Below are 24,313 nucleotides of genomic sequence, written 5' to 3' on the forward strand. Positions count from 1 at the left end.
TGGGTATTCACTGGGGCCTCTGATGGACGGTGCTGGTGTTTTAAAGCTCTTTAAACTGTTGATAATCCTCACTTTGGTTTTGAAACAGAAAAATAATGCCAAAATTAATGGATTTTTAAAGCTTCTGATGTGTTGGTTGCATTCAAATTTCCCCAACGTGGAGAAAGTCCCTCATCTAGGGCACAGGTAAGTTGTCGACAACTCTGGTTGGACTTTAATTGATTTTTCTTTCTCGGCAGCCTCTTCCATTTTTTGTTTTAAATTTCCTTCTCCCTCGTGCTTTCTGTGCTGCCCAAACCTCCTTCTAGCACAGTTGTCAGAGGTGGACTAGAGATGCCTCCCTGGGCAGGGACCCCGTGGCCATGGCTCTCAGGCCCGGGCAGCCTTCGTCAACAGGCCGGCCCTCTGAGGGGCCTTACCAAAATCCACAATCTGCCAAAAAGTTCATCCGCACCTCCTTTTTCATGAAGACATAGTGACACACTCTTAGCACACGAGCCCCTTCTGGGCCAAAACAGGGAGGGAAAGCGAACCTCGGTAGTTTTAGAAATAACCTTACCATTTTCCTCATTTTTGTAGATAAACAGAGAGCAGGAGAGGCACCGGAGCCCCGCCCCGAGGCCACGCGGGGAAGCAGGGGCCAGAGTGTGGACGAGTCCCCCCTCCTTCTGACTCTCGGTCTAGACCGATCTGGAGAGCAAAGCCCAGAGGGGCTGGGTTTCAGGAACCCATGCACATCAGCCAGCCTGGGGCACCCACTTCCAGAAAGCAGCCAGCCAAGGAAGAGGGTGCAGCCCCTGGACTAGGACCAACCCGCTGACCCCAGGGGCTCCGGCCTCTTCCAGGTGCCCATGACATTAGACTGTAGCCCATTGTTCCCCAGTCTTGGTCACGAGACCCTCTGTACAGCACAACATGACTGTGGAGACCCCCAAACCCCCACCAAACCATCCCACCCCCTCTGACTACATCATCATTGCAAAGGCACCCAGAAGCCAACCAAGAGAGGCCGAAGAGAAAGTGCCAGGAAAACTGAGTGGCCCAGCAGATGAGACTCCAGGACAATTCTTCCAAGCATTCATAGCTAACAAACAGATTTCCCTCTAGAACACAAAGAACACTTACTTATTGAAAGTGGAGATTGTTGGGTATACGAGCAATGTTGATTCTAAATGTATAATTTGCACAGAATAAATATCGACGTTCTCGAGAACCAGCGTAAACCCAACGGAGCCGACAGGGGTGGGGCGCCCAGATGGAAAGCGATGCACCTCGTCCCCTCCCAAAGTGGACCCTAAAAACAGAGCGTGGGAGAAAGAAGGCACTTACGGTGGCATCGTGAATGTCACTCATTCGAAAGTCATGCCCGAGACAAGAACCCAGGGTACTGGGGAATGTGGCTACAGAACGGAAGACTCTGGGGCCTTTGCCACCACACCAGGCTCCAGGCAGCGCCAGCAGAGACTCGTGAGCTGCAGGGTGGCACTTCCTGTCCGGGTCCCGGGCAACCTTTCAGCAGAGGCTTCCCTCCAGCCAGCCCTCAGGACGGACGGGCTCTCTGAGAGAACCGAAATGCAAACAAACCATACAAACGCTTAGGGTTAGACAGCGCCCTCAGTTTGCTTTAGACTGTTCCTTTCCAGTCTGCACGAGAAGTGGCTGGAAGGAAAGGGATCCCACGCTTTGCGGTCTACGGGATCGTTGGTGCAAGGAGGAAGGACAAGGGAGCCGGCCACCACAAGCTCCCAATGGGACAGAGGCAGCACCCTGGGCCCTGGAATGCAGCCAACTCTCCCGCCTTCTCCTGCCCCCATGGGCTGGGGAGGCAGGACACCATCTCTCTTCCGGGCAAGTGGACTCTCTTTGCAAATATGCCCCTTCCCCCCAAAGCTGTCTGGACATTCGTCTTGGCTCCAGCTGGTCAGAGCGAAAGGGCTAGAAGACAGCCCAAAAGTCCTGGAACATGTCACCAGGCTTCGGTAGAACTTCCAGAGAAGTTCTGGACCTCCTGAGGATGGTCCCCTGTGCCGAGCCCACAGCCCGGCCCAGCAGGAACCGGAGAGCTGGGACCACCTGAAGGACGAAGTCATTCGCAGGGCACGGAAGGGAACACCTGCTGCTTCTGTTCTCCATCATTCTTTGCAGTGAGTATGTTTAACTCCCACCTCCCCCAGATGCGTGCAATGAATAGCTGAGAAAATAATGAATATGTTTTATTTAAAAGTTCAGAGGAAGTTGTAAAAACAAAGAGGTTTATTAATCACTCTAGTATCTAGTTACATAAACGCACGCAGACAGTTGAATTAAATTCAGTTTTAAAACAACTAGCAAAATATCTAGTTTCGCTCCAAATTCTTTCCCATGGTCTTCTTGGGGTAACAACAGTAGTATTTCTTATACATGATGTTCGGTCTGGAAGATGCTGTAAGCCAGAAATCAGCACGTTCGAGATTCTTCTTCCACGTCCTGAAACATAAATGCTATGATCTCCATAAATCTGACAACATTAGGCTCGGGTACGATGAGAGTAATGGTTTGAAATAATATTTCTCATGACAGTGTCCGAGGCCAAGGGTTCACAGCTCTATTCCAGGGGATTTTATCAGTTACTTGAGAATTTTTAATTTTTTCTGTTGTCAGTTGGCTGAAAGTCTTCGAAAAAAAGTATTTGTGTAATGTAAAAACCTCTCTTTCACTGCGATCATTTTCCATCCAAAGCCATGTCTATGGAATAAAATTTCAGTTTCTGAAGTGGCTGTTTCTCTTCCTGGGGCTTGTGGAGTCCCTGGAGGTTCTCAGATGCACTTGTGGGATTTTCCTTGGCGCTTTCTCTTACGGAAACATCATCGGATTCTGATAACTGCGACTTAAAGAAACAACGTGCTTCCAGCCAGCAGGCCCCTCATGCAACTGACATCCTATTTGTCTCTTGTTTTTAATAAAAAAAGAGTACATTCGCTCACCCACACCAAGGCTGATATTGGGTGTTTAGTTGTTCAATGTATTCTGATGACAAGACTTGACACGTGTGTCCTGGGACCTGTGACGGACACACTCCAAGCGGGCCCACGACCCTCATGGCGTCCACACCCTCACGCACTGTACCCCCGCCGGCCACGCCCTCAGATGTGGGGGGACCTGTGACTTGCTTCTAACCAATCAAATCTGAGAAAGCGGTGGGATGTAAGAGAATTATACACACTATCACATTGACACGGCCACGTACACACAATTATGTTGCATATGATCACATACACATGGCCATATACACACGACCATGTATACACAATGGTGTGTGCACGGTCACATGCACATGGTGGCATACATATGATTGTGCACACATGACCATGTACATGTGACCGTGTGTGTATGATCATGTCCACAAGGTTGTGTGCATGTGATCGCATATGCACACCACATACACATGATCGCATACACAAGGCGACACACACGGCCGTGTACACAGGATCACATGCGCATGGTCACATGGGCATGGCCACACACTTGTGATCATGCGCACACATTCATGCATGCACGATGGTGTGCGCATGATCGTGTGTGCATGGTGACACGTTATCGTGCACACACGATCACACATGATCGTGTGTGATCGTGCGGGTGCATCACATGTGTGTGGTCACATGTGTGTGTCCACATGCATACAATGATGTGCGCATGGTCGCATGTGTGGCACACATGACAATGTACATGTGGTCTCTCGCACTCATGGTCACGTGTGCACGAGCACATACCCATGGTCGTGTGTGCATGGTCACATACATGCGATCGTGTACACAGGATGGCGTTGCATGCAATTGTAACACCTGTCTCCTAGGACCCTCACCCTCTGTCCTGTGTGTGTGCTCGGGGCCACCTGCCCCCTCCTCTTCACCGTGGAGGGACACCCCTGCGGCTCCTGGACTAGGACAGAGCTGCTTCGCTCATTGTCAGCAACCGAGCATGCTCACCGTGACGCTGCTGATCCCCGGAAACCTGACCTCAAAGAAGAGCTTGGACGGAATTAAACGTGGTATCCAGAATATTGTTAATGTGGACGACCCGGGTTGCTATCGGTTTGGACACATTTTACCGACACGTGATTAGAGTCAACAAAACTCTGGATTTGTCGGACGAGCGAGAAAACACACAATCAGGAGTGCTATCGTACTTGTCTTCCCCACACACACCACACGCATTTTTAATAAACACAAGTAAGTTCAACAAACAGCGGTTCCTCTTTCTCAGTAAAAACACCTGCTCCCTGAATCACTGGGTGGAAAGTCAAGTGCTGAGTCTCCGCCGGTACCACAAGGGACTTGCACTTGACGGAATGGATTCTTGTTCAGGTTCAAGAACCTCCTCTGAGAGGCCAGGCGGGCTCTGGCATGGGCCATGGGGAAGGGCCACTGATGCCATCCTTGGTGACATGCTGCTGTGTCCCTGTGGATTCCAGGGATGCCACACCAACCCCACACACTGGAATCAGCAGGGATGACCGACCATAGGAGTGACAAAGTTCTGCCCCTGACTTGCCACACGAAGATGAGTCGTTACAGGTGGTGGGGACAGCTTTAAGTCTCCATAGGTGGACCTGCTCCTGGGAAGTGACAACTCTTCCCATGGAATGTGGCATTCCTGAGCAGGAATACGGCCTGGTTTCAAAGGGAACCGTGATGAGCCCAATCCAGGCCACATTGTCCATGACTTTAGGGTCGGTTCTTCCTGGTGAGTGGTCCAGGCCCTCGACAAGCAGGGAAGGAAGAAGTGAGGCCTGTGACTTCAATTAAGTCCGTCCAACCCAAGCATCCCCCAAACCTAAAAGTTCCAGATACTGCCCCTTGTTTGGGCTCATACTAGATGACACCTCCCAGCTTCTCTTACGCTTAGGTGTAGCCATGTGACTGTCTTTTCTGCCAGGGAACATGGGCCAATATGGGCAGCACCCTCTGTGTGACACTCCTTCTAGTCAACTGTCACCCACGCCCAGCATGGCATGGCCCGGGCACAGGCCTCAGCCGAGGCCACAGCCTGCCCACCAGGGCTCTCCCTCAGGACTCTGATGGGAGTGAGAGACCAACTTCTTCTGTCACAGGCCCTCAGATGGTGGCTATTTGTCACTCCAGATGAGCTCACTAGAGACAATTCCACTTCCTTCACTCAAGGCCAAGATAAAGAAGCTAGAACTATGTAAAGGAATGAGTCACTGGGTGGGGGCAAGACTCTGAGGTCAGGCTCCTGTCCCAGCAGCACCTACACAGCTCCCTGAGCTCCTGACACCTGCAGTGGCTGCCCCTGACAGCCCGCCTGGCATCCAATGGGGCGAGGACAGCAGGACACAGAGGGGCAGGCACTGACCCTCGAGGAGTCCCCCCGCTGGGGGTGCACTGCGACCCCCCTGTGTTACACTGTCTCTGTCTTCTCCTGGATCTGCTCTCAGCAGGCACGCAGACAACGGCGTCACGGTGAGAGACCCCATGTCACAAGGAAACACGCCAGTCATTACCAAATGGCTGTTCTCTGGGACCCAACACGCCCCAGCTGGCTGAGCCCCCTTCCCACCTTGGTCAGATGAAGAAATACCCTTTCCATTTCAAGGCACTGAGATGTGGGGTGCTTGTCACAGCGGCACAGCCTGGACCATCCCGGCCCAGCGCCTCCTTGCCGGGGACCGTTCACCCCAACTCTGAACCACCGGCCTGCGTCCACGCGCTTCCTTCCCCCTTCCAGGGCACGTCAGACAGCTACAGGCTGCACACGCATATGCACGTCTGTGGCTGTCTCCCCGCGTCCGTTCACCTCTGCACCTGCAGGACCTCGTACTGGGGGAGGGGGTGGAACGGGCACTTGCCGAATCCATCTCCACTCTCAGAGGAAATGGGCCACCTGTGCAAACACAGACAGATGCGTTGTCTCGGTCCCTGGCAGGAGCCTCGGGAACACTCACCCTGGAACTGAATGTCGAGGTGCTTGAGATCCCAGTTCAGGTGTCTGTGCTTCTGTGTGTGCCATGAGCTCAAGCACAAGGAGTCCCCACCCAGAGGGAAGGGTGGGGACGGCCCGAGGCACCGTCTCCAGGAGCTAGCCGCAGCTACGCCCGTGCTCCTTGGGCGTGTCTCAGCGCCAAGCACTTGCCCCCTGGGCAGAGTGCTGTGGGGCGACACTATCCTCTGTACAGGGACACCGAGGACCGAGGGCCATTTCCCAGATGGAAGCCTGTGAGAGTTGGAAGGGCTGTGAACCACTGTGAGCACCAGGGGAAGATGCCAGTGAGACTGCAGGCTCTGTCCTCAGGGAAGTGGAGTGTTGATGCCGAAACCTTGCTGTGGTAGGACCCCGGTGTCCTAGCTCGGCGCAGACGCACACATGGCCCCAGTGGACACCAGACCCATTGGTTCACACTGGGGAAGTCTAATCAGGTTTGGGTTCAGACTCAGCTGCACGCACACCCTGGTCACTTCAAGGCCAAATCAAGTGCCAGGGAACTCTCGAGTCCAGCCCAGTCCCACAGGCTCACAGGCCCCAGCCCCCAGGCCCCATGATGCCCAGGTGAGGGACGCCCACTCATCAGAGGGCCAACCCCGGATAGTCAATCCCTGGCAGTGTGTCACACCTGGGGCCAGGTGACACAGCTGATTCCGGCTAATAGTGTGTGCCAGGGTGAGAGTTGTAGACTGGAACAGCTGCAACAAGTGGGCGAGGCCCTGGGGGTGTTGGTGAGCCCTGGTGGGGGGTGGGAGGTGGTACCCCGAGGGCATGAGTCTGAAGACCCTGAGGAGTCTGGGTGGGAGGGAGCGGAGGTGAAAAAGAGGGTGCAGGTCGGAGACAGGTGTGTGCGGGGCCCAACCTGAAGCTGCTCAGGGGAAGCAGACATGAGGTCCGACCTGGGGAGGGGCCAGGATCTGAGGACCCCAGCCCAGCCCTGGGCGGGTAGGAGTGGAGGTGCTTCAGGGCAGTGGAGGGGGTGCAGGCCCCCTGCTGAGTCTGGATTCCTAGATTCTGGTCTCTAATTTCAAGGATAGTGAATCGCAGGTTAAGTTAGAAACAGGGTGAGTTTCAGCTGCTGTGGAGGAGGCTCTGGCTGATGGGACCCGTGGGCCACAGGTGTGTGTGGCTGTGGGGTGAGGGGGAGTTAGCACACTGTCAGCCCCTAGGAGGCCGGCACATGCCCCCGGCCACTGGGTGGGAGGGTTTGTGCCCAGAGCTGAACCAGCTCTACACCAGCACAAAGGCTCACCTTCCCTCCAGTGCACAGGGCCTCGGAGAGACCTGAGAAACCAGTGAGAGACGCGGGCGCCTGAGTCACACTTGGCGGGGAGGGGCAGGAACTTGAACAGAAAAACGTTGTCATCATAACAAAACAAGCATCGCCAGCAAAGAAACTCTGGGTGTGTCGCCGGACTGCCCTGCAGACTGAAGCCACTGCGCTCGGAGCCTCCAGACTGGGCCATTCCTCTCGGTTTTCTGGCCTTCTCCTGCCAGAACCGGCACAGGCCAGGGGACCACTGGCTGCCGCTGCCCCTCCTACCTGGTTCTCCCAGGTGGGTTTGCTGCATGCGGTAGGAGAGGCCAGGGAACATCTGACAGGTGCTACCCAGAGAGAAACCTCAACATAGAGGGCTCGCCCCCCAACTGACTGCCGACGGTTGCATCAAGCTTACATGGCCCACACTTTGTCACCTTCTGTTTTTAGGAAAGAATACGCAGATAAGCCAGTGTCATTATTCTAAGGCAAGCCGGGACGAGGGGCTCGCCTTCGCAGCTGGGGTTCTAGAATCACCCCTGAAAGGGATGTCCAGGACGGTCCGGCAGCCCCTGGGCCCCCCCCATGGGACCCCAACTGCCCTTCCTAACCAATGCAATGAGCTTGGAGTCAGGCATCACCTCGAGGCCTGACACAGGTTACGAATATTTGGTGAGGTTTATCTCCTGCCATCCACAGAAAATCCATGGCTGTGACCACCAGGTTCCCCAACATGTACACCGTCCCCAGGGTTCCGAGCACCCCTGTCAGCTCTCCCGGGGAAACTTCTCCAGTAGCACTTCTCAACCTGGGCTGCACCCACGGTACCCAGGATCTCACTGAGGCAGGAGGTCGGGGTGGGGCCTGATCGTCAGCATTTCTGGAGACTTCCATCTAATGGGCACCAGACCTAGAACACACCCCACCTTAAAGCAGAGCTCCCCTCCAGCACAGGTTTATCTGAGACCAGGGGCGCCTGTGAGGAGCTTTGCAGGACCAGCCTGACCTGGGCCGTGCATAGGACCCCACGCTGCACCATCAAGGTCCCCACCCAATCAGACGATGCCTCAGTCCTACTTCACATCACCTTACATGGAGGACCAGGACCAACTGAATGCCACAGGGGCTGTCGGATAGGGCTCCCGCACAAGACTAGAGAAAATCTGACATCTGCTACCAAGGGGAGATCTGAGAAACGAGTGGACTTGATATCTCTGTATCCTGCCCAGGGTAGCAGGGCTTTCTGAAGAATATTCTACCTTCTGCATGCATATTTAAAATAAGGTCTATTATCACAGACACACAAACCTATATAATGTGTTTGTTGTAAAAAAAAAATTGAATACAGAGAGGTGTGAAGAAGAAATTAAAAATAATTTGTAAATTCACCATCCTCCTCTTTTCTCTGCACATATATCACGAGGTCAGAGTATATATAACTTTACCTCCTTCTTTTCAAGTTAACGTTTTATCAGCACCAGGGCCCCCTCAGGAGCTCAGTAAATCTTATTTCTGATGGCTGCGTAATTGTCCATTATAATGCAATGATTCCCTTTGTACTGCATATTTAGGTGGCCTCCTTTGGCGGGGGGTTAGTACTGTAATGAATCTCTCTTTGTGTATCACTCTTCACGTCTGCACTCCATTCACCAAGCTGGAGCTTCTGCGGCGTGTTAGGCGCTGCCCCTTTTGTTAGGGTGGCCCCCAAGGCAGGACCCACTGAGTCATCTGCTAAGAAGTGCACACACCAGGTAGGTCTCCAGAAAGTCTGGGACAACGTCACAGTCCCAACAATAGCCCAGACTGCCCGGCTCAGTCCCACACCTTCCGACGCAAAGAATTTTATAAGTTTTCACACTTTCGGGGTTATTTTCTGAGCAGATATTCCCGTGCTATGTCCACAGTTGTGTCTGCCCTCAGCCCAGCTAATAACGATTCAGCCCTCGTCCGCCCTGAGCTCCGAAGCAGAACGTCCCACGTCCTCACCCTGGCGCCCTCGGAAGCAAGGTCTTGAGCCAGTAATAAATGAGTGAGGGGAGGAAAACCCAGAATCTTGTAATTGATTATTTAGTGCAAAAGAGGAAGAAAATGATCACAGGTGGCGGTGGCAGATGTGACGGCGCAGGACACTTGGCAGAGGACGGCGCCCATTTGATCACCAGCACGACAGCTTCGAAGACGCTCAGCGTCCAGCTGAAGTGCTTCTGTCCCTCCATCTCGGGGAATGCGACGTGTTTTCATTTTCTCCACTGACTTTTCTCCCTCTTTTCTAAATACTCGAACAGTGACATCAACAGCAGATGCTGTGTGAAATTAGATGCCTCGGTGAGGCTGCAAAATTCTCTCAATAAACAAGGCCAGAAATTAAATGTTTCAAAACAGACTACCGTTGTCCTATCCCAGAATGGACGGACGCACAAGAACTCGAAAGGCAGGGGCCGTTCGTGGGTTTCAGGTTTGGCCAGAGGCCCGAATCATCTCATTTTAGCCACCCATTCAAAAGGATATTCTTCTTTGTTAGTGCACACTAATGACTCTCTAGATTTCTCTCCGCTTTGCTAAACAACCCTAGTCAGCTCTCCTGGAGTTTCAAGGGTACTGGCTGACCGTCTGATGGGTAAGGACGGCCCTGGTAGAAGGGCCTCTGCTCAGTAGCCCCACCCACCACTCCCGTGACCACGGCTGACCACTGAGGCTCGGGGAGACACGGGCTCCAGGGAAGCGGGTCAGAAATTGCTCTCAGGCCTCCCACACATCAAAGGCGGCTCCATTAGCATTCGGCCTCCGCTCTGAGGTGCACCCTCTACAGCCCAGGCGAGCAGAAAGGGAGTCACATACCCCACACGGAGGCGTGGGGAGGGTGCCAGACCACCTCCACCACAGCCATGCCAGTGGCGGCAGTGACGTTTGGAAACCCAAAGTCCCCGGAAGCCCCGTCCTTACTCATGTTGTGAGGACTGTCGCTCAGGTGGCTTGTGCCTCACCAGCCCGATGTCTTTATCCCCAGCAAGCTTTGAATGAGCCAGGGTAGGGCGGGGGGGGGTGGGAATTAAACTGTATTAGCTCCCCCCACAAAGTCAACTGTGAGAGAGAAAGAGAAATTCAAAGCAATAACAAAAACTACAAGCAAAATAACACACACACGCACACCCCCCCCTACCCCCCCCACCCCCCACCCCGACAGAGAGGCGGTACATGAGCACGCCCTCACTGACTGTTCTCCGGGACAGAATTCCTTCTCGCCCGCTACCCGATCACGTGGATCACATGTAACCTGAATTCTCACGACTCCCAGAGCTTCAGAAGGTCATTACTGTTCACTTCCCAGCAAAAGAGCTGCATGGGGCCCAGAGAGCTCTCGGGGCTGGGAAGAGTCCAAATCTAGCTCTTCCTGGCCTTAACACATAGGCTCATTCAACTGGACCACACCCTACAAACCACGAGTCTGAACTTCACCTTGCATGGGCTGCCCTGGCTCCACCAGTCCTCGTGCTCAGTGTGAATTGTGCTACTCAAGTCAGCTGCCAGCAAGAGAGGCTGGTCCCGCTGCGTGCCCGTGACATTGTGGGACAGGAGCCTCTGTGTCCTCACCTGTGGCCCCAGCCACGCTCTTGCACAGTGGGCTGCCCCTGACCCGTGGCCCCAGGGGAGCAGGCGAGGACCAGAGGGCAATCCTCCACCCCCGGGCAACCCCCGCCCACAGGCAGGAGGTGAGGGGAAAAGTCTTTGTGCCCGAAGTGTAACTATGGTCATAAAACATGAGACACAGGAGAGAATACAGCGACCGACTACAGTCTGCCCGCCTTCTAACACACCCGCACTGGCTCCAGAGCCTCGGCATGCAGACCGCGGGCCAGCGATGAGAGGGGCTTGAGCCCAAACAGAAGCATAGCTGCCCAGGCGGCAGAGGGGCAGAGGCACACTCAGCTGGTCCAGCGCTTGGCTGATGCCCCGGGACACCCCTCAGTGCTTCTTCCCAGGGCTGGCCTCCTTCTCAGCTGCTTCCCCACAGGGTCCCTGACAGCTGAGGATGACATCGTCCGAACCCAGAGCTCCCGGTCTCTACCATCACCTTGGGAGGCTGGGGTCTCCCAAGCAAGCCTTGCCAGCGCTCATTAATCTCATTGTGTCGTGGCCTCATCCCTAAGTGAATTCCTGAGTCCAGGTAGGTCAGAGGTGCTGTCTGGCTTGGCCAGGGCCAAAGTTGCCCCCAAATATATTGACTGAGCGTTTGGGGGGAGCACACACCCAGAGGAGGGTTTGAGGGGCAGTGACTAGAGAGAGGGTACAGACAGCCTGGGAAGCCAAGGCAACAACAGGACTGCAGGAGTGTGTCATTGCGAGTCACCTGGAGCCGGAATTCAAGTCACAGCAGGCTCAAATCATGACCGGGCACGGCCACGCCTTCACCCTGTGCACAGTGACAATGGTGAGCACGCTCGATGCTGGGCACCATCGGAGTCACCGAAACGTACATGTTGTCCCGGTAGCCGTGTTAGGAGGCAGTCTAGAGTCGTTGGGCCCGAGGGGCTCCTGGCTTTGGAGAGCCGTCCGGGAATAAATCAGCCACTGTCTGAGTAGGAACCGGGACGTCGTCTGTCTCTGCCCGACAAAGGCAAGGTTTACAGGTCGTTTCTCACAGATCCATCTGTTAGTTTTCAGGAAAAACTACATGAATTATCTTGACATTTTTGTTACAATTTGTTATCTCCAAAAATGAATTTGTCCTGTATGTATTTCTTAATGGCATGTTTATCACTCAAGGCCCGTTTACTCCAGCCCTCCTTCCTCCGTCTCTATCCTGCAGATACTCCCTTTGCCCCTGCTCTCCGCCAGGCCCTGTGCTCAGCACTGGGGGTCCAGAAATGAGTGAGAACCGTGCCGGCCTTTGAGGGACTCACACTGCATTCACTGTCCGCTGTTCAACATTTGACACATGAGGGGCATCTGTGTGCCCCTTCCAGCTCCACATGACCTACTCTGAGTGGGCGAAACTACTGATATTCTTTAGTAAGGCCCATGGACAACAAAATAAATACTCCACAGCTAGGTATCCCTCTACAGGTACCAGGTTTACAGTGCTGGCCGGTCCCGACGTTCTGCTGCGAGCTCTAACGGGAAATAACGGACTTGGTGCAGTCCTCGTGTGCTGCAAGTCTTTGCTCTGCCTGTCTAGACACCACACACTGTCCGCCCCTCTCCAACCACCCACCCACAGAGATGGACTGAGACGGGTCTACACAACTGGGCATCCTTGTCCGTGGGCGTCCGGTTGGGTTCACCCAGGGGATCACGGGAAGGAGATCAGAGGAACAGAGCAAAGAGAGTAAGGTAGGGACCTGGTTCTCCCGGCTCCTCCCTCACCAGGTCCCACATGTAAACTGGCCTCCACTGATGGCCACGCTTCTGCGAGGAGCTTCTCGCCACGACTGTCTTCTTCCAGTCAAGTAGCCACTCCCTTCTGCGTGCATTCAGACCAGGAGATGGCGGTGCCTTGGCCTTGGAGATTTCCGGCACTTTCCTCACATCGCTGCAAATAGTTTCTCCAGTACGTTCTCCTCAAATTACTCGGGTTGAATGTGCAATCTGCGCTCTGCTAGGGCCCCGACTGACGAGCTCAGCTTAGCCAGAACCACCTCACATATCTTCCAGGTGTAACTGTTGTCTTACAAAGGCCCCTGGCATAATTTCAACACTTAGTGTCTTATTCCTGCTGGTCGCCCTGGAAACACACACACACACACACACACACACACCAGCATTAAATTACATGTGAGACAAAGCCAAGTGTTGACAAGGATGCAGAGCAACTGAAGCTCTCAACACACTGCTCGTGGGAGTGGAAATGAGCGCAGCCACTTTCAGAGAAGGCCTTGGCCGGAGGCACCGACACCAAAATACAACCACCTGTGCCTTGGCAATGCCAGCCCTGGGTGTAGCCAAGAGAAACGAGTGCCTATGCCCAAAAGGACACGCCCGAGGACACCCAGAGCAGCACGGCTGGTCACAGCCCCAAACTGGGAGCAACCCAAGCACCCATCGGCAGGTCTATAAATAAACAGACTGTGGGACTTAACAAAGAACAAGCCGGTGACCAACACAACAACAAGGCTGAATCTCAGTTCCATGTCGAGTGAAAGCAGCCAAGCCCAAAAAGGACACATCGTAGGATTCTATTTCTGTGAATGTCAAGGACAAGAAAAGCTAATGGATGGTGAAAGACTTCAGAACAGTGAGTCCCATGGGGAGGGGTGTGCTGAATAGAAACGGGGATGAAGGGACCTCTGGGGTCTGGGATGCCCCGCGCCTTGACCTGGGTGTGGCAGTGTGTAAACAGTCGTCAGCCTGCGCATTAGTAGAACTCCCTACACATTCTATCGCACCTGTTACACGTGCCGAGAAAGTGAGATTTCAGAATGGCATCGGAGGGCTGTCGTGACGTTAAATGTGTCTGTTGAAATCAAATGCCTTGAGTGCCTCCAAATGTGGTTGCTTATCAGCGTGTGAACCCCAGGCCATAGCGATTCGTGGCTGATCCCTCTTCACGGAAGAAGCATAGGCAGGTAGCAGGTGACCAAGGAATGGTCCTGGGGACGGCTGCAGTAACTTGCGATTCCTTTGCCACCTTTAGATTTCCAGTCCGGCTCTTTTTCAGCCCCTCCACCTGCACAGGATTATGAGCACAGCTCCTGGGCAGACGGGTCACCTTGCAGACGCACGGGCAGAAGTGAGAGGGCACGGGCACTGGGAAGGCCCGGTGGCTGCCCCCTGTCACAGGAGAGCTTAGTTCCAACGTGGGTACACAGACTGGCGTGAAAAGGCAGTACAATGTCACACTGAGCCAACTTCCCCGCAGGAGGAAGGCACTTTTTAAGCCTCAAGAAGGCTTCTCTAGATATCTTTGGCGTAACAACACTATGTTGACAAATGAAGAGGTGACCCGGGCAAAGTCCCTGTGACTGGCGCTTCACAAAAGCATTTTGATGGCTTTGCAGCAGAGGTATCTAAAGCCAGAGACCAACGTGGTCATTTGCAAGGCATTTCCAGGTTCATGAACAGCTCGAAGGGTGGGAAGGGTTTGAAGTGGGCTGTGCCCCAGAAAACCAGGCTGGAGGGCCAGGACCCCTTCCCCTCGCACCTCCTTGTGGTGTCAGGGATATTGTTTTGGGTCACAATATAAACCTCAAAACCCTGTGCTCTGATGGGAATTGTGCCTCCCACGCACGCCAAGCACAAGCCCACCTGCAAGGTCGTGACTGGCCCCTGCCCACTTCCCTGCCCTGGCCTCATCCCCCACCCACCATGCACTCCCAGGGCCTCCAGGTACTATCCTGGCCCTGCCCCATCTGCTGGCTCTCCCCTCCTCCCCCTCAGCGGGGGAGAGCGCTTCCTCTCCCCCTGTGCAGACACTTTCTCACGGGCAGGCCCCAGTCTCCTTCTTCCTTCCTCAGAGGCCCCTTCTCCAACACCCCCGAGCAGGTCCAACTTGGTCTTCCCTCGCGTGGCCCAGACACGTCTCCTTTAGGGAACTCATCATAATTTAGGATTCCGTAGTTACGCAGGGGCTTAGCTTCCTACTCTTGTTTCTTCTCTTAGAGTGGACCCACGAAGGAAACATCATCTGGGTGTTCCACTAAAGCCCACCCGAAGCGAAGCCCAGCAGAGGGCACAGGTGCTAGCGAAACAGGCAGGCATGGGGACAGAGGCGATGACACAGAGGGACAATGAACACACCAGGTGCTGCTCTGGTCCACTACCCAGCAAGGAGGCGTGCCTTCAAAGGCTAGGCACAGAAATCAAACACAAGAAGAATTTTAAACCCACGCTGATGAGGCCGTAGGAGAAGAGAAATTCATGTATTGCAAAAGTGACAGAAAGTAGCAGAATGCTTCTGACCCAGTACCCACTCCACGGCATCAGGAATTAATTCAAAATGAGCAAAACTGCTTCTGCCAAGACAGACCTTTCCCACATTGTCGTAATAAAGATCAGAAAGGACCCCAGACGCATACCGAAAGGGAACTGTCGATCATAATGCGTTCCATGGACGGGACGTGTCGGCTACCTGAAATTAGGCGTGTATTAGCATCGTCGCCATTATTGCTGATCCTTGCCGCACGTTAAATAAAATAGCAGCATACACATGGTCTGCTAAACGTTTGTGCTGCTCTGCACAGACACCAGAAAGGAAGGGGAAGGGGAGGGGACACCCAAGAGGAGCAGCTTTTTGTGAAAGAGCAGAAAAACAGTGTCAGTTACTCCTGAACTTTGACAGTAAGTTGGACGATGAAAATCCCACCTGCCTCTCAATAGCCAAAGTGTTTGAAATATGTGGTTGTGGACACCAGTGGCTCATCACGGGGCCTGGTGCCCACACCCTTGGGGTCTTTGCCCCTCCATCAGCTTTTCTCCTGTCCACGTCCCACCCTCCTCTGCAGCGCTCCCTCCAGCAGACAGAGGGCCGGCTCCGAGGGAGGCATGCGCAAATGTGTCACATGAGACACTGGACTCTCAAAGCAGATGGGGGGCTTGCTTCCTTCCCCACTGGGAGACCTGCCTGAGCAAATGGTCCCTGACCAAGGGGACCCACATCAGACTCTACACAGCCTGGGAAAGAAGGAGCCTTACGGCCGGTGTCCTGAGTGTGCTTGGGAAGGGGGCTCCGGCTGCCCCCAACTCCCTGAGGCCCAGCCGAGGTGTAGGGGCTGACTATTCCCTCCCCAGCACAGGTGCAGAGGCCGGGCTTCTGCTCTGAGGCCGAGACCTCACTTGACAGCCAAGCACAGTGGGTGTTTTGCTGTGAACACAACACACCCATTGACACCCCCTCCCCAAAGCGGGTCAGGAGAAGACAGTCCTGAAGTTCCACGTTTGGCCTACACACCTGAGTTCAGGTGTTTACATGAAGATGCTTTTACAGGTAAACATGGACATAAAGGAGCTAAATGTGCCGACTTGCAAAGTAGAAAATGACTGACTGCTTTGTGCATTGTGTCCTTGGTGTCTTTTTAAAAGAGCTGAGTGTGTTATTAACCAGCTAATTAGGACGAGGCCAAGTTGTCACATGTCTTCATCATTGCAGTCCTTAAAGTCCGATCAGAACTTGCACTCAGGCCTCCCTGTGTTTTGTGGGTGATAGGAGCAGGGCGCCCCATGTGGACGGGCCCTCCCGGAGCCACTCAGCCCACCTGGCATGCGCCGCTCCTGGGCTCGTGCCTCACCCTGCCTGCGGGAGCCAGGCCCTCATCGCTCCGCAGCCTCCTGGAGGCTCATTTAGGCCTTGGCAGGATGGCGGGTACAGAGCAGCTGTTCACTCTGACTCTTTCCCATCATTTGACTGGCTTTTAATCTGCAAAAACGCTTCCAAAATTGAAAACGGAACCAGGTTGGGTTCCCGACCAGGGCTCGCCGAGTGCAGGGCTGGCTGGGCCCATCACAGCGGGTGCCAGGATGAAGATGGATCTCTGTGACCGCCTGGATGCCTGGCGAGGCAGAGGCTCGGCTGCCAGGCGCCTGCCGTGCGCGGGAGCGGGGCCACCAGCCGGGGTGAGCAGCTTCCTGGGCGGGGCCCAGGGGCAGTCTGTCCTGATAAAGCCAGACACCGGTGCCCCACCTCTCTCCAGGACCCCTTGGTCCCCCTCAGTCAGGACAGGCTATCTATGAGACATTATTAGTGACTGAAAGGCGCTGGTGCCAAAAACAAGTTTTCGTCAGGATGCAGCCAGATCACCCTTCTTGAATTCATTCTAATTTATGTTCATTTAAAAATATTTCTTAGGAGGGTTTCTTCCAGACATTCTGGTTTCTCTTTTCAACTGTGTTAAAATAGAATAACATAAAATTTATCATCTCAATCATCTTTTAAGCTTTTTAAATTGGTTTTTAGAGAGAGAAACATCCATTTGTTGTGTCACGTATTGATGCATTCATTGGTTGAGTCTTGTATGTGCCCTGACCGGGGATTGAACCCACAGCCTTGGAGTATCAGAATGACGCTCTAACCAATGAGCTACCTGGCCGGGGTCCAACCATTTTTAACTGTCCAGTTCAGGAGCAATAAATTTTTGTGCAGCCATCACCACCGGCCATCTCAACAACTCTTCCATTTTGCAAAACTGGAACTCCGCCCCGTTAAACCCCCACTCGCCGTGCCCTCTTCCCTCAGCTCTGGAAGCCACCACCCTGCTGGCCTGTCCCAGGGGTTTGACTACTCTGCGGACCTCAGGTCAGTGGGAGCACACAGTCTTGGTCCTTTCACGGCTGGCTTATCTCACTGAGCATCATGCCCGCAATGTCCGTCCATGTCACGACATTTGTTGAGTTTCCTTCCTTTTTAAGCTGCGTGAGATTCCATCGTGTGCGTGCACCAGGTGAGATACTCATCCCCTCGCCCACTGAGGGACACTCGGGCGGCGTCCACCTGGGACTATGGTGAACAAGCCTGCTGTGAACGTGGTGTGGCCCCGCCTTCACTCTCTTGGGTCCCCACCCGGAAGGGGAATGGCTGTGTCGATGTGATCATTTTTGTTAACTTTTGGAGAAGCTGCCATTCCATTTCGCTCCGCAGTGGCACGGTGTTATATGCCCACCGACCGAGCCCACAGCCTCCCCACTCCCCATGGCCTCACCGCCGCTTATTCTCTCTCCCTTTGATGGCGGCCCTCCCAGTGGGTCTGAGGTGGCACCTTGTCACACTCAGACTCCTCCGTGAGGGTCCCGGAGGGTTGTGCTGTCCTGAGTTTCCCAAAGGCAAATCCCGTCACCACTGATAACACACTGTGACCTCACAGCAGCCACCTCTCCACACTGCACGTCTCCGGCCAGACCGGGGAGGGGGCGTTCCCCACGGCTGCCCCGACACCCAAGGAGGGAGGAGATGACTTGGTGGCACACAGAAGCCTTGGCCAGGATGTGGTTAGGAGGCGAGTGGATCAGGGGACCAGGGGAGGAGGAAAAGAGATCTTTTAATGACCCTGGGAGAGAAGGGACGGGAGGCCTTAGAGGGCCCGGGTCCTTCTGCGAGAGGCCCTGAGACTGCAGGGTCTCCCTGCGGGAGCCTGTGGACGGTCCTCCCGGTGCATCAGCACCGCAGGCCGCCTATGGAGGCCGGGAAAGGCGGCTCACCAGCCCGCCGGGGTGGCCAACTCAGTGAGCCATCCGGAACTGAAGCCAGTTTTATTCTAAAATAAAAGACACGTGTACACCTGTATCATGAAGATGTGCACAGAAACACATTTCATCGTGCGTATTTTTGTGCCACATGCGAAGATATATGTACATATTTATCCATATATTTATATGTAAGTATTATCTATAGATGTGCATATAATTCTCTATATAGGATGAAATGAGTATACAGAAATATGTATATAATGAGTGTTATATAACAAATACACATACACCGTATGTTTAAAAGCACATACTACTGAGCACATACACACACACGTAATGAGCAGTACAGGCGTGTGGACAGACACGAACAGTTCAACATCTAGGGCATCAGGAGTCCACACACACTCATTGAGTCCCCACTGCCAGCTCCTGGCCTATTATCAGCCCCATTCACAGATGGGGAAACTGAGGCACAGAGGAGCTTGCCAAGTCGCACAAGGAGTAAGTGGGGCTGGGGTCCAGTCTCCAGCAGCCTGACTGCCTCCCAGCCTGAGCCCCATGCCTGCAGCCTCTGGCAGGGGGTAGGAGACCCCAGGGTGAGCTCTGGGAGCATGGGGGGGGGGGGGGCTGAGGGTGTTCTGGTGCACAGGTGGGGTGTGTCCTGCAACAGGCTGGCCAGAGGGGTGGGTGGCACCTGGGGAGACGTCCTCCACGGGCAGGTGCAGGGTCTGTGCCAAGTGCGCAGCTTCTCCGGCGATACTTGGACACCGGCGCACCCTGGCGCCCTCTCATGAAGCATCTTGAACAGAACTGTAGCTGGAACCCCGGGCCACACTGCTCTGCCCTCTCTACCGCTGCAGATGAAAGCCTTTTTGAAGGCAGTGGAGTTTTGTTCATATTGAGTCTTTTGGGTTGGTAAAAAAAAAAATCAGGAAGGTACCCTCACCACTGCTCCCCTGCAGTCCTTGAAGGGCTTCCTAGGGGTTCCCCCAAAAGTTGTCAGGAGCACAGATTAAGAATCACTGATTGGGGGTAGCAGGAAGTTGGCTTTAGCACGAACGTGCCATTGTTCATGTAACTGTCCCTGCGCTTCTAAACAAGCAGGTGACTGCCGACGATTCATTGTCAGACATTGCCGTGCACACCTGTGTGAGTGTTTAATGGTAAATTTCAGTGCAGTTCCTAGAGCGAGTCCTTCGCCATTATTACACTCGGAATAACAGGGTCAAGTCCATTTATAAGGTGTTTGGAAAATATTCTCAAAATTAACCTCCAGAAATGCTGTATTAGCTAAGAAACTAGCGATCTCTCTCCCCCCACCTCTCTCTCTCTCTCTCTCTCTCTCTCTTACACACACACACACACACACACAATCTTTACTCATCTTAAAGATTAAAAATCTCTTTATAATAGGACATTTAATACACAAAGAATATTTTGCATTCACTGGCCGCTGTGTGTGGTTTTTGTTTCCTGTATTACCTGTCCACCATCTGCATCTCCGTGCACCTTTACAATTTTCATATTAACTTGTCAGCTTTACAGAATAGATGTTAAGTACATTGCACTTCCAATTACCCTGTGGGTATCGCGTTCCCCCAAGTTCTTACTTGCTCCACAGGCTCATTGAGGGTTTTGGGCTGTGTTGGTGGGACAGTCCCCAGTGTCTGTTATGAGGTCTGCCCTGGCCAAAGCGGACCCTCACCCCCAGGCTACATAAAACACTTCCATGTGTCCTCTTCTAGAAATGTTGAAGGTTTAAATTTTTATATTTGATCTTTAACCCTCACCTCCAGTCGATTTTTGAACCGTGGGTCAAGGGTCCTGAGAGGCTCTGTGACTTCTCCCCGTTCCTAAATTTTCCCACTGAGGGTGATGTGGGCTGTGGGGTTTTCCATACATGGCTTCTATCACGTCAATGCGGTTTGCTTCTATTCATAGTTTGTAAAGTGTTTTTTATCATGAAAGCATTGAATTTTGTCAAATCCTTCTTCTACGTCAGTTGAGACGACGTTCATTTGGTTAATGAGCTATATGACGCTGACTGATCCGCGGGTGGTGGGCCATCCTCGTCTCCCAGGAAGCAAAGCCCACTTGGTGGCGGGATGTTAACCTGCGGCTGAATGTGGCCTTGCTAGCATTTTGCCCGAAGTCTCCATGACCATGTTTACAGGTAATGTTGGTCTGTAGTCTCCTGGGGACGTCTCTTCCTGATTTGGGGACCAGGGCGATACTGGCCTCATAGAATGAGGTAGAAAATATCTTCCTTATCTTCCATTTTTGGGGAAAGTTTGAGGAACATTGGCATCAGTTCTTCTTTAAATGTTTGGTAGAATTGGCCCGTGAAGCTCTCAAGTCTAAGGCTTTTCTTTGTTGGGAGATTTTTGGTTACTGATTAAATCTCCTTACAAGTTATAGGTCTATATTTAGATTTTCTATTTCCTTGCAATTTAGTCTTGGTAGTGTTTGTGTTTCCAGGAATCTGTCCATTCCATCCAGGCTAACCAATTTTCTGGTGTGCATCCGCTCACAGCAGTCTCTCGTCTTTTCCATTTCCGTACAATCGGCAGGAATACCTCATGTTTGTTTCTAGTCTTAGTAATTTGAGTCTTCTCTTCGTCTGAGTCTTAGTAATTTAGTCTAGCTTGCTAAAGGTTTGTCAATCTTGTTGATTTGTTTAAAGAATCAACTTTTTGTTTTGTCAATTTTTTCTATTGTTTTTCTATTCCTTATTTCATTTACATCTGCTCTAATCTTTTTTATATTCTTCCTCCACTAGCTTAGAGTTTGCTAAGCTCCTTTTAACCACGTGATCGTTTCAGACAGATATTTTGAAATCTTCCTATGTAACTGCCTTGCAAATATTTAATTTCACTGCCTTGGAGTTCACCCACAACCTCCTTGCCAAACTCACCTTTCTCCTAAGGTGCAGATCCTTTCCCTTCCCTTACAAATGCGAACTTCAACACTCTGCTGTGTCCGGTCACAGTAAATGACTCCATGCGAAGAATCCTTGCAAAGCAAACCAAGCGCCTGGCTCATTCTGGCAGCAAGTTTTTCTCATTCCTGTTATTCCTCTCATTTAGGCGAATAGATGCCAGCAAGCTTCTCCCTAGGACCCTTATACCCTTGACGGTTGCCCCAAGTTAGGCAGGTTTTGCCTCCCACTGGTGGAGGCAACTCCACTCCACAGGTTGGTATCCAGTCCCACACAACAGACAAACATTCTGCGATGCCATGAGTGTGATTTGGAGACCACTGTAGACCCCTCCCCAGACCTGGGCTTGCCTTCAAGGTGTCTGCCTCCATCAGAGTGTGTGGGTGTGCAGGCTGTCTCCCTCCCAATGGTCCAAAACCTAATCCATCATTATCTCTGAGAGAGAACAGGGCTTTATCTGGCTCAGCATCTGCTGTTCCCCTGCGGACAGGAGAGGCAGAATGAGTCCAAAGGGCAGACTCCTCAGCCCCTGGCGGCCGCCACCAGCCCTGCAGTCCCACCGCCAGGCAGCCAAGGTTCTGTAATTGGCACAGGCGTCTGCACTGCCGTCCAGCCCTGAAGCTGGGCACCAGCACCACCTATTTTAGTGACATGCCCTTTCTCTGCTTCCAGCTTGCCAATCAGCTCCCCGAAGTATAAACTTTTCAACGTGCCTGCTGCTCCATGGACCGATTTCAAAGCGATGACCAGGCCAGGTCAGGTCCATTTAGTAACACAGAGAAACCTACTGCTGTCTCTAAGACTCCACGCCTCCTTCTCCACACCAACCTCAGGGGGGAGAGGGGGCAGCAAGTGGGACCACCTGTTTATTTCTACAAGTCAGACTTACAGGCTGCTGTTCCTACCCGAGCCTGTCCCCTGCCCCTTGGGGTCAGCCCTTGCCTGGGGAGTCTGGGGTCAAGGGCAGCAAGTCCTGCTCTCTGCTGATTGGCTGCCAAGTGCCCCCCCTCCCATCCTGTACCTGTAAGGGCGCAGGGAATGGCAGGGAGGTGGCTGCTCGGGGCCCTGTGAGGGTTGACGCTCACTAACACAAAAGTGTGTTTAATTTATTATGTGAGCACTTCAATTGGATTGTGGTTGTTGCCTGAACGGCTGGCTGTATTTGCATACCTCATATTTACAGCTGGAGGATGAAAACCCCCTCTGAGGCTGGGACTGGCGGCGCGGCTACCAATAAATCACAAGCCGGGGAAGGGAACCTCAGAAGGAGCGTCGCGCCTCACACCAGAAATAATGGCATTCTGAAATACTACGGCACACTGTACGGCAAGGCGACTGCCAAGCTGATGGAGGAGATCCTGGTCCTGCTCCCCGTGTGAAGGCGGAGTGGACCTCCCCAACTTCGCCTCCTCGGGGGAACAGTGGCAGGGCAGAGGGGCGACCTGCAAGGCACTGTGGGAAGGATGCATCAGAGGGCAGCCTCCTGGACATGGATGGACTCACCCAACAGGCCGCTGCCCACCCAGCGGGTGGTGTCCTGCAAATGCGCACGGCACCGGCTGGCCCAGCCCCTCCTGATGACCCTGGAATGACTTCCAAAGGACTCAGAGCCCTGTAGAGAGGACTTGGGAGTATTTGGTCCTGTGTCCCTGTACAGCCTGCTGCCCCTCTTCCTGCCACCTCCATCCCCAACATGAGGCCGGAGGCAGCTGCTCTCGGGCATGGTAATCCGGGTGTATTTTCAGGGGATAGTAGGCCACGTCCACCCTCAGTCCAAACACCCGCTCACTGAGAGGGAGGGAGCACTGCCAACACACACCACACGGCCTGGCTCCGTCACCCTAGCTGACCGGGAAGGGACCGGTTTAATAGTGTGGCCGGTCCCTCGCGCTTTCTCTCTGTGCAGGTCCAGCACCCCCCTCCTGGGTTCTTTGGGTTGAGCTGGATGAGAAGAAATGTCCGAGGAAGTGACCACCCAGCTACGAACAGGCACGAGGAGCCCTGTGGAGTCCGTTCCAGCTCCTGGGCAGGGGGCATGTCTGCTTCTGGCACGCCGGTCTCGTCTGTGCAGTAAGACATCCTCTGACCCAATCATACCATGTTGACCAAAGAAGGTAATAACTCAAGAGGGTGACCAGGGACAAATAAAACAAAAATATCCTCCGGAAAGTCCAAATGGCCTTAGAAAGCTGGGTGTGGGCTCTCCTGATCCCCATGGAGAGATGGTTCCTTTCCACAGGTTTCTAGAATGTGTCTGGCCCCCCCCATCACAGCCGTTCTTGGGGTAGGCGTTCTGTCTTTATGCCTCTGTTTAAAGCATTTGCTTTCTTGAGAGAGAGCGGGAAGCCTTTGCACAGTGGAAAACCTTTAGAGGGGGCACCACACTCGGGGGGAAATCCGTAAAAACTGTCCGTGTCTGACCACTCTGCACCTGGAGCCAATATAAACAATACTGAATGTCCGCTGTCACTGAAAAAATAAAAAATAAATAAGTCAAGTGTATATAGGCAAAAAAAAAGGGACAAGGGGGGGAAGGAAATCAATAGATTTATAGGAAATCAATAGATTTGTTTCTTAAATAGTGAGAACAAAACCACCACTGCTGAGTCGGCAAAGAGGATGAGCCCAGCGTTCACACGGGTGCAGCCCCCGCATCAAATCCATCCCCGACCCCCCACACAGCCCCCACCCCGCAAGAAAGAGAAGACAAGAAATGACATCAAATCCATTTGGAAGACACCTATTAAAAATATACAAAAAGAAAAAAATCTCAATGTTAGAAATAAGCTCCGATTATTTCCAGTTTTTCTCCAGGCTAGGAAATTCACCCTTGAGGTTCCATTTATTTTTCTCTCAAGCACTTCTGAGGTGTCGGTTTACCGGAACTACTGGAATTTTTTGTACAATGTCCTGTGTAAGAAAGGCTGCTCCCAGCGGGGGTTACAAGGTCCCTGCCCTCACTGCAGCTCACAGAGAGGGTGACTCCAGAGAGAGAGCACAGCATGGCGGGGACAACAGAACAG

Source organism: Desmodus rotundus, chromosome 4 (genome assembly GCF_022682495.2).
Source record: "Desmodus rotundus isolate HL8 chromosome 4, HLdesRot8A.1, whole genome shotgun sequence".
NCBI lineage: Eukaryota > Metazoa > Chordata > Mammalia > Chiroptera > Phyllostomidae > Desmodus > Desmodus rotundus.